A 15,491-nucleotide genomic window follows, 5' to 3' on the forward strand; every position below is an offset into this window, starting at 1 on the left:
CTCTATTAGTTGTTTGTGAATGAGTGACCGGCACGAATGGCATTTCTTATAATGTCTAGTTAATTCAATTGCAATTTTTCAATTGCAATTTTAATTTATGCAATAATGAAAATTTAAACGCCACTTTTAATGTAAATCTGGATAAAAATACATGTAAATTACACAACTTGTAATTTAATTGAAAAGTAAGTATTTAATATTTGTAATAACTAACAAGTAAATAATATTTACAAGAACAAACAATAATTGTAAATATAATAATTTTTTTGTTCAATTAATTCAATTGATTTACCTGTTCTAGACAAACTAACTTTGTAGAAAACATTTCTGAGGCCGATCCGAACTTAGGGGGACTCTGCGGAGCCTACCAACATTCAGAGAATCCAATCCTTCTAATCTAAAAGCCCTTCATCATATTGTCACATTCTCTATGTATCCAATTTAATACGTGTTCGAACAATGCATGCCAAAAGGTTTCACAAATTGACAATAATCCTTCACTGACATTTTCTAAGGCATTGAGGTGCAATTGTATAAAGCCAACATAATAAACTAGTATTACGAGGGTCGTTTGAAAAGTCCGTGCAAAGTCAGAGAGATAGCACTACTGGCGCGTATCGAGGTTATGTTTAGTTAGTAGCATCTCTTGGAAGAACGCACACCAAGTTTTAGCCAGATCGGTCTATTTCTTTGTGTTTGGCATTCGTTTGAATCGAGGAAGTCGAGTGATTTTCAAAAAATGGACGAAAAAGAATTTCGTGTGTTGATTAAACACTACTTTATGAAAGGCAAAACGCCTCAGGAGACTAAAGAGAAGCTTGATAAACATTATGGTGACTCTGCCCCTTCGATTAGAACAGTTTATAAGTGGTTTCAAAATTTTCGGAGTGGACATATGGGCACAAGTGACGCTGAACGTTCTAGACGCCCTGTTGAGGTAACTACTCCAGAAATCATTGATAAAATCCATGATATGGTGATGGATGACAGAAGAGTGAAGGTGCGTGAGATTGCTAGTGCTGTGGGCATCTCGAATGAACGGGTACATAATATTTTGCATCAACATTTGGACATGACAAAGCTATCCGCTCACGCTTGACCAAAAACGAAATCGTGTGAAGTGTTGCAAGGACGGTTTGCAGCTGTTCCAGAAGAATCCGCAGGACTTTAAGCGTCGTTTCGTCACTGTGGATGAAACATGGATACATCACTACACTCCTGAGACCAAGGGGGAATCTGCGCCAAAAAAGGCGAAGACCGTTCCTTCGGCCGGAAAGATTATGGCGACTGTCTTTTGGGATTCGCAAGGAATAATCCTCATTGACTATATGGAAAAGGGTAAAACTATTACAGGTGCATATTATTCATCGTTATTGGACCGTTTGAAAACCGAGCTGCAAGAAAAACGCCCACGATTGGCCCACAAAAAAAGTCCTTTTCCATCACGACAACGCACCAGCTCACACCTCAGCAGTTGTGGTCGCAAAATTAATGGAAATAGGGTTCCAACTCGTTTCACATCCCCCCTATTCTCCAGACTTGGCTCCCTCGGACTACTATTTGTTCCCCAATATGAAGAAATGGCTGGCGGGAAAAAGATTTTATTCAAACGAGGAGGTGATTGCAGAAACGAATGGCTATTTTTCAGACTTGGACAAATCCTATTATTCGGAAGGGATCAACAAACTAGAGCAGCGTTGGACGAAGTGTATAAGCCTAAAAGGAGACTATGTTGAAAAATAAAAAAGGTTTACCCCAAAAAATTAAGTAGTTTTTATTTTTGCACGGACTTTTCAAACGACCCTCGTATGTTCAATTTTAAGCGAATATTAGGCTCAAGTAATTAATTAGCATTAGATAAAATGGCAGGATTTCACACTCTACCGGTAACATAAATATACATACGCAGGGTGGACCACTGTGCTTGAGTTACGTCACTTTAAATTTTTTTTTCTAAAAACATTACCTTTTTGCAATAAAAATGTTATTACTCATAAAGTTTTAGTCCGAATTCGATTCTGATGACACGATTAGAAAGACAGATAAATTTTCTAAAAATTGACAACCATTTCGAAGCATAGGTCAATCACCAAACAGCCTCAATCTTCCTCCGAATACTGGGAAAATAAAAGTAATCGAAATTTTTGAAGAAAACTCATTGGCCCTTATGTGATCATTATCAGACCTAGGTGCTGGCACTTTTTATAAAATTTTTGGTAATGGTACTACTATTGACAGAATTCATTATAGTTTTTACTGGTTTGTTCAGATATTTTCTCTGTAATCTCTCTGGATATTTGCCATTTATAGTTTTACTTGAAGTATTTTATTTATTTATTTAATTTTTTTATTTAGTATACAGGGTGTATACGGAGGAGTGGTCGAAACTTCGGGAGGTGATTCAGTAGCTCAAATGCAACAAAAAATATTTATTCACTTTGGCCCGATTCTCAATAGTGTCCAAAAAATTTACGTCGATATTCGCGTTTTTCGCCATAAAAACGGCCGTAACTTTTCTATCCTTTATCCTACAACAAATCTGCTTATTCCATACGAAAGAGCATTAAATTTTCTATAAATCTGCTCAGTACAGAGCCTCAAAACGATTCTTATAACAATGACATTTTTACTTGAATGTCTAAAAATTTCGTTCTCGATTACTTTTATTAAAATTTTCAACAGCATTTTTTCACTGATTAAGGAGTCACATAATTTCAGAAAAAGTTGCGCATTTATTGAGCTTCAAGACCATATGGATTTTTTTGGTTTTTAATAAAACCCTACCCCGAACAGAGGGGTGTAAATGCAGAAAACTGGGATTTTGCGAACTGACTTTCCATTACTAAGCTAATACAACTTAATTTTACCTTACATATTTAACCTAACTAAATTATACAATAATAATTTGCACCTTCAAAAGAGATAAATAAGTTCATCTAAAGTTTTCCAATAAGTTTAATATTTTTTGATATTAAATAACTCTTTATATTTTATACTTTTCATTAGTTTCTACGGAATATTATTAATTTTTTTATGTAAGTTCACTTTGTATTTTCTATGTAATTTCTGTTCGAGCTCGATCCCTTGCCATAAGTATGCATTTACTTTAGACAAATAAATAAATTAAATTAAAAAAATATAAAGTTGTTCCAGATCATCTTATCCATAACTGTTTTCTGACGGTTTTGACGACAAAATTAATTTAAATAAAGCAACTTACCAGCTGACTTGAACCTCTACGACAACAGAAATCTGAAACAAATACAAATAAAACGTTAGAGCAGCAAAAAATAACAATGATTGATTTAAAATAATCGTTAATCAGTGAAAAATCAATTTCTTAAAAGCAGTAGCGAATCCTAAAATTGATGGTAGCGATCTAATGCGATCATCTACTTTAAACAAAACAAAAACAAAAAATCCGAAATCCGTATGTAGTTATTTTTCCAAATTGGATTAGAAAAGTATATTGAGATTACTTCAAATTTTCTATCTCATGTTTTACCCGGAATTATGCGTTTTGAGGTGTCTTGATTGTGTCTTTAAAAAAAAAAAAAATAATAATAAAATACAAGGGAAGGGATTAGCTATGCGGTTAGCGTACTGGACTCCCACGCGGAGGTCCCGGGTTCGAATCCAGCTGCTGACCCTTAGATTTTCTCTTCCTTGGAACTTCTTACAGCTCACTGTCCGGTGATGGACAGTGTTGTCTGTAACGAGAGAACACTGTCCGGAGGCCGGCAGTGCACTAAAAAAAGCTCCGGGCGCCAATAACCCTAGATGTTGATGCGCCTTAAATCATTAAAAAATAATAATAATAATAAAATACAAAAATAACCAGATAAAGCTGGAACTTAATAATTCTATTTGGTAAATCCAAAAAACGCGACCTAGCGATTAGAATCCCTCAACAACACAGAGGTGGCCCACTTTGTTCTGAAATTAATTTAAAATAGAAAAAAATTGGTTCTGAAGAAAATAGCGCTCAGGAGAGTCAGGGTACTACCGAAGACACAATTTCCTCGCTCTTTAACTCTTTAGTACTGAAGACGAGTACACCACGTGGCCCAGTTCCTTACCTGGAGGCCTGAGAGCGTGAATAAACACGTTGACTCAATTCCGAGCGACGATTGGAAGCGATATGTCTGCCACTCTAAATGAAGTATTCCAGAATGATTCTGGTTTTAAAAGACAAAAAGAAGTAGGAATTCCCAAAATATATTCTTACGTTCTCAGTCTTTGAATCCAGATATAGCAAAACTTGTACGAGGAAATCGCTGGCAAATTTTGGGTAAAACTTTGAAGAATTTCTGTTTTATAAATACTGTAACGAAGTTGACCTGGGCAGAGAAGAAAGGCCTAGATTGTTCTGGGATTTGGCTGACCAAAGTCTATAACGGCCCACCATTGTGTAAACAAAAGACCGGTCTTTACCTGAGCCGGAGAAGAAAGGGGCTAAGTTGTTCAAGTAGTTTAGTGACCGTAGCCTGTAACGGTCCACCACTGTGTAAAAGCAAGCTAAGGGAGCGGCCCCAGTTGAAGTGGTGGCAGTATGTGTTTTCCCCAGCCAGTGATTGACAGGTGGGAGTGAGACAGATGGAGTTGGAGTGGGCCAGTCGCAGTTAAAGGGAGGCAGACACAGCTGGAGTCAGTCAGTTTGGAGAGACATTTTGGAAGTGACAGTTTTTGAGAGAGTCAGTGTTGCGGAGTGCTTCAGTGTTAGCCAGTTAGGCGGTTAGTCAGTTAGTGAGTAGAGCTTTGTTAGTGCAGCTGAGACTAGTGCAATTCGGTGCAGTGCGGACCAGTGGTCAGTCGTGGAACAGTTTTGTGGCGTTACGTAGTGAGTAAGTAACAGTAAACTGTTGTGATCGTTGTAAATGGTAACTGTAATGAATAGCGTTAGTTGCTAGTAAATGTTAATGTTAGTAAGGTTAATGTGTTAATAAATCAAAATACTTTAGCGAGTTTTATTATTTATCGAACCCACACTTATTATTTAAATTAACTAGTGGCAGTCATTAGTTATAGGTAAAGTTTTTAGTAAAAGGACAAAAACTCTATAATACAAATAGTGTTTTGATTATTCTATCCATATTCTTGAATCTTCACTTCAGAATATAGATTTAACAAGATTTGTAAATGCGATGTGGCCCACGTGAATCTTGCCTGTAGCACACAATTGGCCCGTGTTTAAATTGAGTTTGACACTACTGCTTTAACATAACAGTTTTTTTTCGAAATGAATGTCATGTTTAAAGAACTTCTTTAGTTTTGAAAAAAACAAAAATCAAAACCGGATTTTTAGATGTCATTTTCGAAAAAACCTGAAGAGAAACTTGCGGTTAGGTAAGGAATTTTCTTCAAAGACGGTATTAAAACATAAAAATGTAACCCTTTTTAAATTTTACGTATGTTATTACGTTGCATTTCTCTGTACTTCAGAGCAAAGCCTAACTACAACTTCCCTCTAACTTAATCGAATTATTCTGGAAAAATGTTCCCGATTAAATAAACCTGCATGTGTAATCAAGTTTTAAAAAAAATCTTTGAAGCCGTGCTCGACCCAAAAGAAAAAAAAGCACCATTCAGTATATTGGTACTTTCGCTCGTAGGGTTTTAATTGGCAACCCTCCATCAGATCCCATGTTATACCCCAAACGAAATGCCTTCCTCAATGTTTCGTTTTTGAACTGGGAAGGCAATGCATACAATGTGGATGACAAGGCAAGGCAATGCAGTGAAGAGTAACAGCCCTTTATTGAGAACCATACCCTACTCCTCAAAATGCCCTTAATTGATTATTTTTTATAAATATGTTTCAAATAAAATTTAAGTATAGATTAAGTATAAAACTACTTATTAAGTAGAAAGAAAAATTATTTGCAATTACTCTACTTCTTAAAAGGGTAAAGAGAATTTAAACTGCGAATACGCCATGATTGCAGTACTTCCTCTTAGTAGGTATTAGAGCATGATGGTGTTTTACGGGTGCCTTGCTCGCGTGGGACGAACTCCTCTTCTAAAGATGCACAGCGTCAAGACTTGCAAAAAATGTACAAATCTATATAAAATTTTGAACCAAATGACACTTAATTCACAAAAATAGGTTCTCGGGACGATAAATTTTAAATGTTTGCAAAACTTACCCTTAGTAGGTGTACGAGCAGAATGTTGCTTTAATGTTTACGTAGAGGAGCTCTAACACTTTTATTCCTGCTAAAGTTCAATGAAATTGGGAAAAGATTTACCGAGTTATTAGTAATAATAATTTTGCAAAGGGGCCTCACATACATGGGGCTAACTCCTCTCCCATTTTATGTACAGCGTCGAAACCCCTAAAAGGCAAATTTATGAAGGACCACAAAAAAGTCCTTTGTACAAAGTGCCAATAAGCTTTGCTCTGTCGTGTGGATTTTAAAAAAGAAAAATGAACAGTGATACGTCACAACGAGAGACAAGGTGACATTCAGAAGTGGGTATTGTCAAGTATAACCAGTTGACGAGAGTGATTTGGGGAGGCCACGTTGTAAGGATCGGAAAAAAAAAAACTGCCGTTCTCTGAACCAGGAGACAGAAGAAAGGTTGGCAGGATGAGAACAAGATGGCTGGACAGTGTCTCGAATGGTACAAGAAAGCTAAACTTCTGTAATTAGTAGATCACAGCTATTTATAGAAAGATATAGCGTGGAATGTTTGAGCAGGACAGGACCCAAAATATTGGTTGTAACGCCAAAGAGTTATTTTAATTTCTCGCCAAATATTCGAAACATTTATGATTGGTAATTTTCTCCATATTTTTGTGGTAGACCTGTTGGATAATTGACAGAGTTTCCCTTCGTTTTCATTGTTAGTAAAGTCCAGTATTGAGGAATGTTATATTTTGTAAGGTGGAAGTAAAAAATTTTTGTTGCAGCTTTGGAACTGTATTGTAAAGATTTGTAGTGGACAAGGTGTAAGTATTGTTAGTCCATATTACCATTTGGAATTCGTATTTTTAAAACCAAGTACTTACAAAAGTCTATTTGCTTGCCAAAAAGTGTTGGATATTATATTTTCTTTTATGCAAGGAGAGGTGGCACATTTCAACATCACAGTTAAAATGTGCCCTACCGACCGGCAAGTTTGTGATTTTTTTTTTGTTTAATCGCAGAGAAGGGGAAAGTGGGTTCGAACCTACATTAAGAAGCGCAACAAACCGAATATTTTGTTCAAACTTCCTAAACCCATCACTTCGGGTACAACGTCCTGAATTGAGAGTCATTCTTGATTTTTGAACTAGATTTCAGTGGTTTAAAAGAGAAAGTAATGTAGTAGTGAGAGAAATAACTGATAGAAGGTAGATTCAGAGTAAAGTAATATCATTTCTTCTTATTTTATATTGTTTTCAAAGCTACCCGACCAGTGGGGCAGATACTAGCATTTGACACATTTTTAGATTAAAAAATGTAGATATGTATGTAAAGTACCAACTGTTTATTGATATAGATCTGTTAAGAAGACTTGAAAGTTGTAGAAAACAAAATAAAAAGGTTCAATAATACGATTCTGGTGCACTCTGTAACAGAAAATGTAAATTCTATTCAAATGTGCTCCCTTACCCATACTTGTCAAGCATTTTTATAAATTATATAAAGATTGTAAATAAATAATAATTAAATAATTAAAATTTAAAAATGGACATTTCCGTTAAAAAAAACAAAAAAAAAAACGTGATAGCACTAATTTTCTTAAAAAAGGTAGCAAAAACTCGCAAAACAATCTCTGAAAAACTAAAATTTCTGTATTCAAAAAAAGTATCATAGGTTTTACTTAGAGAAAAAACAATTATGGTAAAAAACGCTTGGTCTCAGTTAACAAACATAAGGAACTAAAAACGGTGTTTATATCACCTCATTTGTAACGAAATATTTAATAGAATCTGTCGTAAGCCCATAGATCTTTCAGGCTGTAGAAGATTTGGCTCGCTGCCACTCACATTTAGTTCAAGCTGCTTCAAAAAAACCGTTTTTTTGTAGACAACCTAATGTAATTAGCTTTAGATTTTGACGGCTTATTTTTTTGGGGGGGATAAAACTGGTTGCTTCTAAAAACTGTACTGTTCACAATATTAGTTTCTTTGATGAGGCCTATTTATATATTAGATAGTTAGATATTAGTTAGATAGTTATACGAGGGTCGTTTGAAAAGTCCGTGCAAAGTCAGAGAGATAGCAACACTGGCGCGTATCGAGGTTATGTTTAGTTAGTAGCATCTCTTGGAAGAACACACACCAAGTTTCAGCCAGATCGGTCCATTTCTTTGTGTTTGGCATTCGTTTGAATCGAGGAAGTCGAGTGATTTTCAAACAATGGACGAAAAAGAATTTCGTGTGTTGATTAAACACTACTTTATGAAAGGCAAAACGCCTCAGGAGACTAAAGAGAAGCTTGATAAACATTATGATGACTCTGCACCTTCGACTAGAACAGTTTATAAGTGGTTTCAAAATTTTCGGAGTGGCCATATGGGCACAAGTGACGCTGAACGTTCTGTACGCCCTGTTGAGGTTACTACTCCAGAAATCATTGATAAAATCCATGATATGGTGATGGATGACAGAAGAGTGAAGGTGCGTGAGATTGGTAGTGCTGTGGGCATCTCGAATGAACGGGTACATGATATTTTGCATCAACATTTGGACATGACAAAGCTATCCGCAAGATGGGTGCCGCGATTGCTCACGCTTGACCAAAAACGAAATCGTGTGAAGTGTTGCAAGGACGGTTTGCAGCTGTTCCAGAAGAATCCGCAGGACTTTAAGCGTCGTTTCGTCACTGTGGATGAAATATGGATACATCACTACACTCCTGAGACCAAAGAACAATCTAAACAATGGGTTACCAAGGGGGAATCTGCGCCAAAAAAGGCGAAGACCGTTCCTTCGGCCGGAAAGATTATGGCGACTGTCTTTTGGGATTCGCAAGGAATAATCCTCATCGACTATCTGGAAAAGGGTAAAACTATTACAGGTGCATATTATTCATCGTTATTGGACCGTTTGAAAACCGAGCTGCAAGAAAAACGCCCACGATTGGCCCACAAAAAAGTTCTTTTCCATCACGACAACGCACCAGCTCACACCTCAGCAGTTGTGGTCGCAAAATTAATGGAAATAGGGTTCCAACTCGTTTCACATCCTCCCTATTCTCCAGACTTGGCTCCCTCGGACTACTATTTGTTCCCCAATATGAAGAAATGGCTGGCGGGAAAAAGATTTTATTCGAACGAGGAGGTGATTGCAGAAACGAATGGCTATTTTTCAGACTTGGACAAATCCTATTATTCGGAAGGGATCAACAAACTAGAGCAGCGTTGGACGAAGTGTATAAGCCTAAAAGGAAACTATGTTGAAAAATAAAAAAGGTTTACCCCAAAAAATTAAGTAGTTTTTATTTTTGCACGGACTTTTCAAACGACCCTCGTATATTAGATATTTATATATTAGCCTGTAATCAGAGTAATCTGATTTCTGCCTAAACACAGGGTCTCTTTGGTTTTTTGCTTACATAGCCAAGGCATCATAGTCTTGCTGTGTTTAATCCCAGGACACACCACCCAGTTCTTTTCTGTGCTCCCTCCAGATCCAATCTCTGAGAGCCACACTAACCGAACCCCTGGTGATCCCCAGGACATGCTCCGGACCGTTGAAAGAAGTGTTAGCTCCATTCCTGGCCAGATGATCACCTTTTTCATTCCCTTCAATAACCCACATGACCCGGCACCCATTCCAACCGAACTTTGTTGTGCCGCGCCAGTAGTTCTAGGGCCTTCCTACATTCCCAAACCAGGGAAGAGGTCATTCTGAAGGATACAAGAGCCTTCAGTGCAGCCTGGCTGTCCGAAAAGATACGAATCTCCCTATTTCTAGGTTCCATCCGCAGGTTTTCCTCAGCACTTAAGGAACTCCAGTAAACCAGGGTAAAAGTAGTTTTTAAAAAATGTTGAGTGTGGATATGTTTAAAAAATATCTCTCAAAATAAATAGTAAAACAATTTGATTTGGGCATTTTTTGAAATTGAAAAAAAGGATTGGTAGGCTTCTTCAAAAATATTTTTTAGTATAATATGCGACCATTTATTTATTTTTGAAAATTTATTAAGTTAAAATATACTTCTTTTTTTTTGGCAACACACAATATCTTTGCATTTTTAATAATTCTATACAAAATTCAATTAATAACTCAAAAATCACAAATGAAAGTATAACAGTTAAAATAATACTGTTCTGTTATTAAAATTTTTGTATGCTCTACCACTTTAACAATTCATCAAATAATACAGTGACTTCGTGAAAATTTCTGCTAATTGTTTTTTGGGGAGAAGGGTCTAAATATAGAAATACGTAGGTTACCTTTTTTGAATTTAATCACTTACAAAATAGTATTGATCTAAATATGGCTTACAACGATTACTGCTTTAGAAATCTTGACTCAACATTATCTAACTTAAATTGTCTTCAAATATGATTGTTATTTTTGACAATTTACAAGTTACTGCACAGAGAGAATTTACCTAATAAATAAAAATTTCACAACTGCTGAACATAATGGCTATGTATTCGGACTAAGTGCTGAACATAATGGCTATGTATTCGGACTAAGTGCTGAACATAATGGCTATGTATTCGGACTAAGTGCTGAACATAATGGCTATGTATTCGGACTAAATGCTGGACATAATGGCTATGTATTCGGACTAAGTGCTGAACATAATGGCTATGTATTCGGACTAAGTGCTGAACATAATGGCTATGTATTCGGACTAAATGCTGGACATAATGGCTATATATTCGGACTAAGTGCTGAACATAATGGCTATATATTCGGGCTAAATGCTGAACATAATGGCTATGTATTCGGACTAAGTGCTGAACATAATAGCTATGTATTCGGACTAAGTGCTGAACATAATGGCTATGTATTCGGACTAAGTGCTGAACATAATGGCTATGTATTCGGACTAAATGCTGGACATAATGGCTATGTATTCGGACTAAGTGCTGAACATAATGGCTATGTATTCGGACTAAGTGCTGAACATAATGGCTATGTATTCGGACTAAATGCTGGACATAATGGCTATATATTCGGACTAAGTGCTGAACATAATGGCTATATATTCGGGCTAAATGCTGAACATAATGGCTATGTATTCGGACTAAGTGCTGAACATAATAGCTATGTATTCGGACTAAGTGCTGGACATAATGGCTATGTATTCGGACTAAATGCTGGACATAATGGCTATGTATTCGGACTAAGTGCTGAACATATTGGCTATGTGTTCGGACTAAATGCTGAACATAATGGCTATGTATTCGGACTAAGTGCTGAACATAATGGCTATGTATTCGGACTAAGTGCTGAACATAATGGCTATTTATTCGGACTAAATGCTGAACATAATGGCTATGCATTCGGACTAAATGCTGAACATAATGGCTATGTATTCGGACTAAGTGCTGAACATAATGGCTATTTATTCGGACTAAATGCTGAACATAATGGCTATGTATTCGGACTAAATGCTGGACATAATGGCTATGTATTCGGGCTAACTGCTGAACATAATGGCTACGTTTTGGACTAAGTGCTGAACATAATGGCTATGTATTCGGATTAAATGCTGAACAAAGGCCACTAGATTCTGTTTTGATTCTGTGATATATCTCCACATAGAATTTCTATCAAAATCATTCGCTGAATCCGCGTCACTAAAACCAACTATGAAAATCGGTTTGCGCGTTTAGGCCGTACGTTGTCTACGAAAAAATGTAACAACAACAAGAACATTTTCTGAAAATGCCGTTTTTGCCCATTTTCAGCAACATATTTCTCGAAATCTATTAAATCTATATTGTTGCAAAAAAAATTACAGTTGTAAAGGAGGATTTTCCCTATATTTTAAAGAAAATTTGGGGATTTTATCTTTTATGGAAAAAGAGAAAAAATGGTCAAAGTTGGGTGTTTTTCAACGTTACGCTTTTTCGTGCAGTTTTCGATCAACCCATGTACAACTGTCCTACCGGACAGTTTTAATTATTTCATATACATAATGGCTGCCCTATTTTACGACGTTTAAAACATTCAATGATTCAATTAATGAAGTAAGTGCCAGGGCATAAATAATTAAATGTTCTTCTTTGGAAGTTCAAACCATTGGGTGATTACTCCAATCCATACTACTCATGGATTTATATTAGCTTCACTTATTGCAGAAATATACTGCAGTAGTTGAAATAAAATAAAGTTAAAAAAGAAAAATTTGTGATCTTTTAACTTATTAAACATAAACTAAATGCCCGATAAAAGAACTATAAAGATGATACGAATAAATATTCTGATATAATACCATTTTTATTTTGTATTATGAATTTTAAAATAAACAATTGGGTCGCAGTAGGACATCAAAGAAATATGTTGGGTCAAGCAATATGAGGTTGAAAACACCTCTCTAGCCCATAATCGAATTTTCCACTACAAATAAAAGAACTTGAAGAACACTTTGAAAACAATAAGTGTACAAAGTTAAAAGCAATTCTTTGAGGCCATTTCGAGTAAGACTCTTAAAATTAAAAGATATATTTTCAGTATTTTATGAACACACCTATACAGGGTTTTCATTTTAAGACGGCTCAAATGTATTTCACGCTTAAACGGTTAATCTGAGCAAAAAATGGTAGAGGAAAAATTTGTTGCTCGTCACCTCTAGTATCAGAATATGTGACTTGATTTTAGATTCCTGATGGCTGACGCGCGTCCAAAAGGGGGTTCGCAGTTGATCCCCATTTTTTATATACACAGTTTTAAAGAGTATAAAATGTTATAAAAGAAACCGAAAACCGCAATTCGATATCTTTAAAATTAAATGGTGCAAGGCCATTTCAAAATCTGGTATTTATTAATCATATTTCAATTTTTTAACTTGTTATCAAAGAGAAAGAAGAGCATGCGATAGGTCATTTTTATGTATTTTTGCATCCCCTTTCTACTAAAAATATTGCCAAGGCAGTAAAGCTAGTATTTTTCTTAATATCGGGAAATAAGTAGTTTTGCGAGTGATTTAATCAAATGTTAAGAGCTTTAGATGTTCTCAAGCATACACAAAATGGCTAAAAATTAATTTTGCATCTGTTACAAACAAGAATATTTAATAATTATTTAGTAATTTTGGGAGAGTTGCGTTTAATTACCAAAAAAATTGGAAACCTCCTGCCACATATTTAAGTGATCAATATCTTTCATGTAAAGGATCAAACTTATTCCTTAATTTATCAAATGATGCTCTTTACCCAACTTGTGAAGCATGTACTGGTGCCTTCAAATGTGCCTTCTAAGATACAGAGAGTAGTTGATAACCTCCTGGCTACTCTGGCTTGCGAGCTTGTATACAAAAAGAATCTATTTAAATGGAGAAATGCCCACCGGTCAGTGAGCTATAAAAAGCTCCTAGGAAGAGAAAATCTAAGGGGTGAGCAGCTGGATTCGAACCCTGGATCTCCGCATGGGAATCCAATGCGCTAACCGCATAGCTAATCCATTCCCTAAATTGATCTATTAATCATTAAATGTTAAAGATGATTTTCAAATCAAGTATATTTTTAGTTTTTTTTGTTCGTGTTCTTCAATCTAGAAAATGGTAACTAGAAGTACTTATTTCTTTGGTTTTTATGCAATTATTTCTTTAAAAATGTAGGTATGTTTTTTTAAATTGTGCCCAGAAACGACTGTACTCTGCCTTAATCACTCCCAACTGGTCCTACAGACTACAACTGTACAGAACAGCTAAGCGTTCGAACCTAAAAAGGATCCAAACCCTCTATGACGCACCCTTCTATATGAGCAACACATACCATCTACACCGGACCTGCGAATCCCATTTGTTTCTGACCTTGCCCAGTCCCAGCTACATCAAATTCCACTTCAAACTTTATCTACAACATAATCCCTTAATCAGCAACTTGTCCTGCACTAACCTCCCGGTCAAATCCTCCTCGCAGGCACTGAGATGCCGATGGCCTCGCGATCATCTGGTCGAAAAATAAACAAGGCATCCTTCGTATTTAAATCATTCGGTATTACTTTAACCGACTTATGATGGTCATCGTTGGATGGCCTTCATTCATGCCATTCCAGTGATTTTATTTTATTTACTTATTTATCTATTATTTTATTTTGTTTTTACATTACATATTACTTTATTTTATATTTTTCTATTTCACATTTATGATGTACTTATACGTAATCATATTTCCTTGTTGCGTCTACGTATTACGCAGTTGCGAATTAAATAATGAAGGAATAAACGAAAAAAATTACCCAAGTGCCATTAACATGAATAATACAACAATATTATTACTAATAATTCCACCATTTGAATTATTAATTACACCATCATTAAACCCTGGAATGAATATAAGAGAAATCATTAGTAATGTCCAGATTTGGACCGGATAGATTTTATAATGTTCGAATAATTCATTAATAATTTGCTGACGCCATCTGTCGCCAGTTTATAAACAAAATGTATTTGTAATAATGTATTTTCATGGTTTGCTAATAGATATTTAGTATGTAAATTCTAGTTAAATTTATTTGGAAATCATGGATAATTTAACATTTTATTTTTTCCTTTAACGAAAGTGTACAGGGTTACCAACTGAGATCTTTTTTTGACGACTCAATTGCCTTAATATTTCATTAAGTGAACAAACATTTAGGAATCCCTTGAGTTTAAAAATAAAAAATACATGACGTCAAATCAAATTATACTACTCTTTAACAAAAACTTACAGTTTAAAATGTTAAGTATAAGGGTTGATTAAACGCCAAAAGGTACACAAATCAGCGAGTACCCAACATTTCATTAATATTTAAGTAATTCTACTGCATTAATTTTCATTAATAAGTTATTTTTTAGAATTTATTAGATGTCACAGACCCTTATGCTGGCCATTTTCGTCTACAAAATATATGTTCAAGTAGCACTGTAGATTGACTGTAATATCTAGTTATTTATAATAATCAAACTACTAATTACAGGTTTAAAAGAAAAACGTTATAAAAAATATAAAAAAAAATATGAGGCTAAAAAATTCAAAACCTTTTTTAGAAAATGCTTACACCAACATACATCAATGATTTTGTTTGTTTTATTTATTTATTTTTATTTTTAAATAAAAATCGTCGGTTTAAGTTCATTCTTCGATTAAAGTAATTGTTATTTTATGAAGTAGTCAAACGTTTATAATAATAGGTAAACAAACGTTTACAATAATTGTTGTTGAATAATCTACTTGTTATAACTGTGTGTTATTTGTGCTCACGAATATTTCGGTAAGACGAATTCAAGACAGTAGCCTACTCTAACTTTGTCTTTTTCTACTTTAACATGCATGTACGTATATGTGATTTATCATAATTATAACAAAAAAATATTATGAATGAAGTGGCC

At 35.1% G+C, this 15,491-nt stretch overlaps 1 long non-coding RNA gene across 1 annotated transcript in view; it reads right to left on the reverse strand.

Annotated features, from left to right (window-relative positions):
• The window catches only part of LOC141461712 (uncharacterized), a 432,780-nt gene that overhangs the window by 359,363 nt on the left and 57,926 nt on the right, over positions 1–15,491 (reverse strand). Inside the window, exon 2 of the long non-coding RNA XR_012463015.1 lies at positions 3,221–3,252. This is a non-coding gene — a long non-coding RNA (uncharacterized lncRNA). The remainder of the gene's footprint in view (positions 1–3,220; positions 3,253–15,491) is intronic.

The sequence above is a fragment of the Rhodnius prolixus genome, unplaced genomic scaffold (genome assembly GCF_049639745.1).
Source record: "Rhodnius prolixus isolate KJV_2025 unplaced genomic scaffold, Rpr scaffold_12, whole genome shotgun sequence".
Lineage (NCBI taxonomy): Eukaryota > Metazoa > Arthropoda > Insecta > Hemiptera > Reduviidae > Rhodnius > Rhodnius prolixus.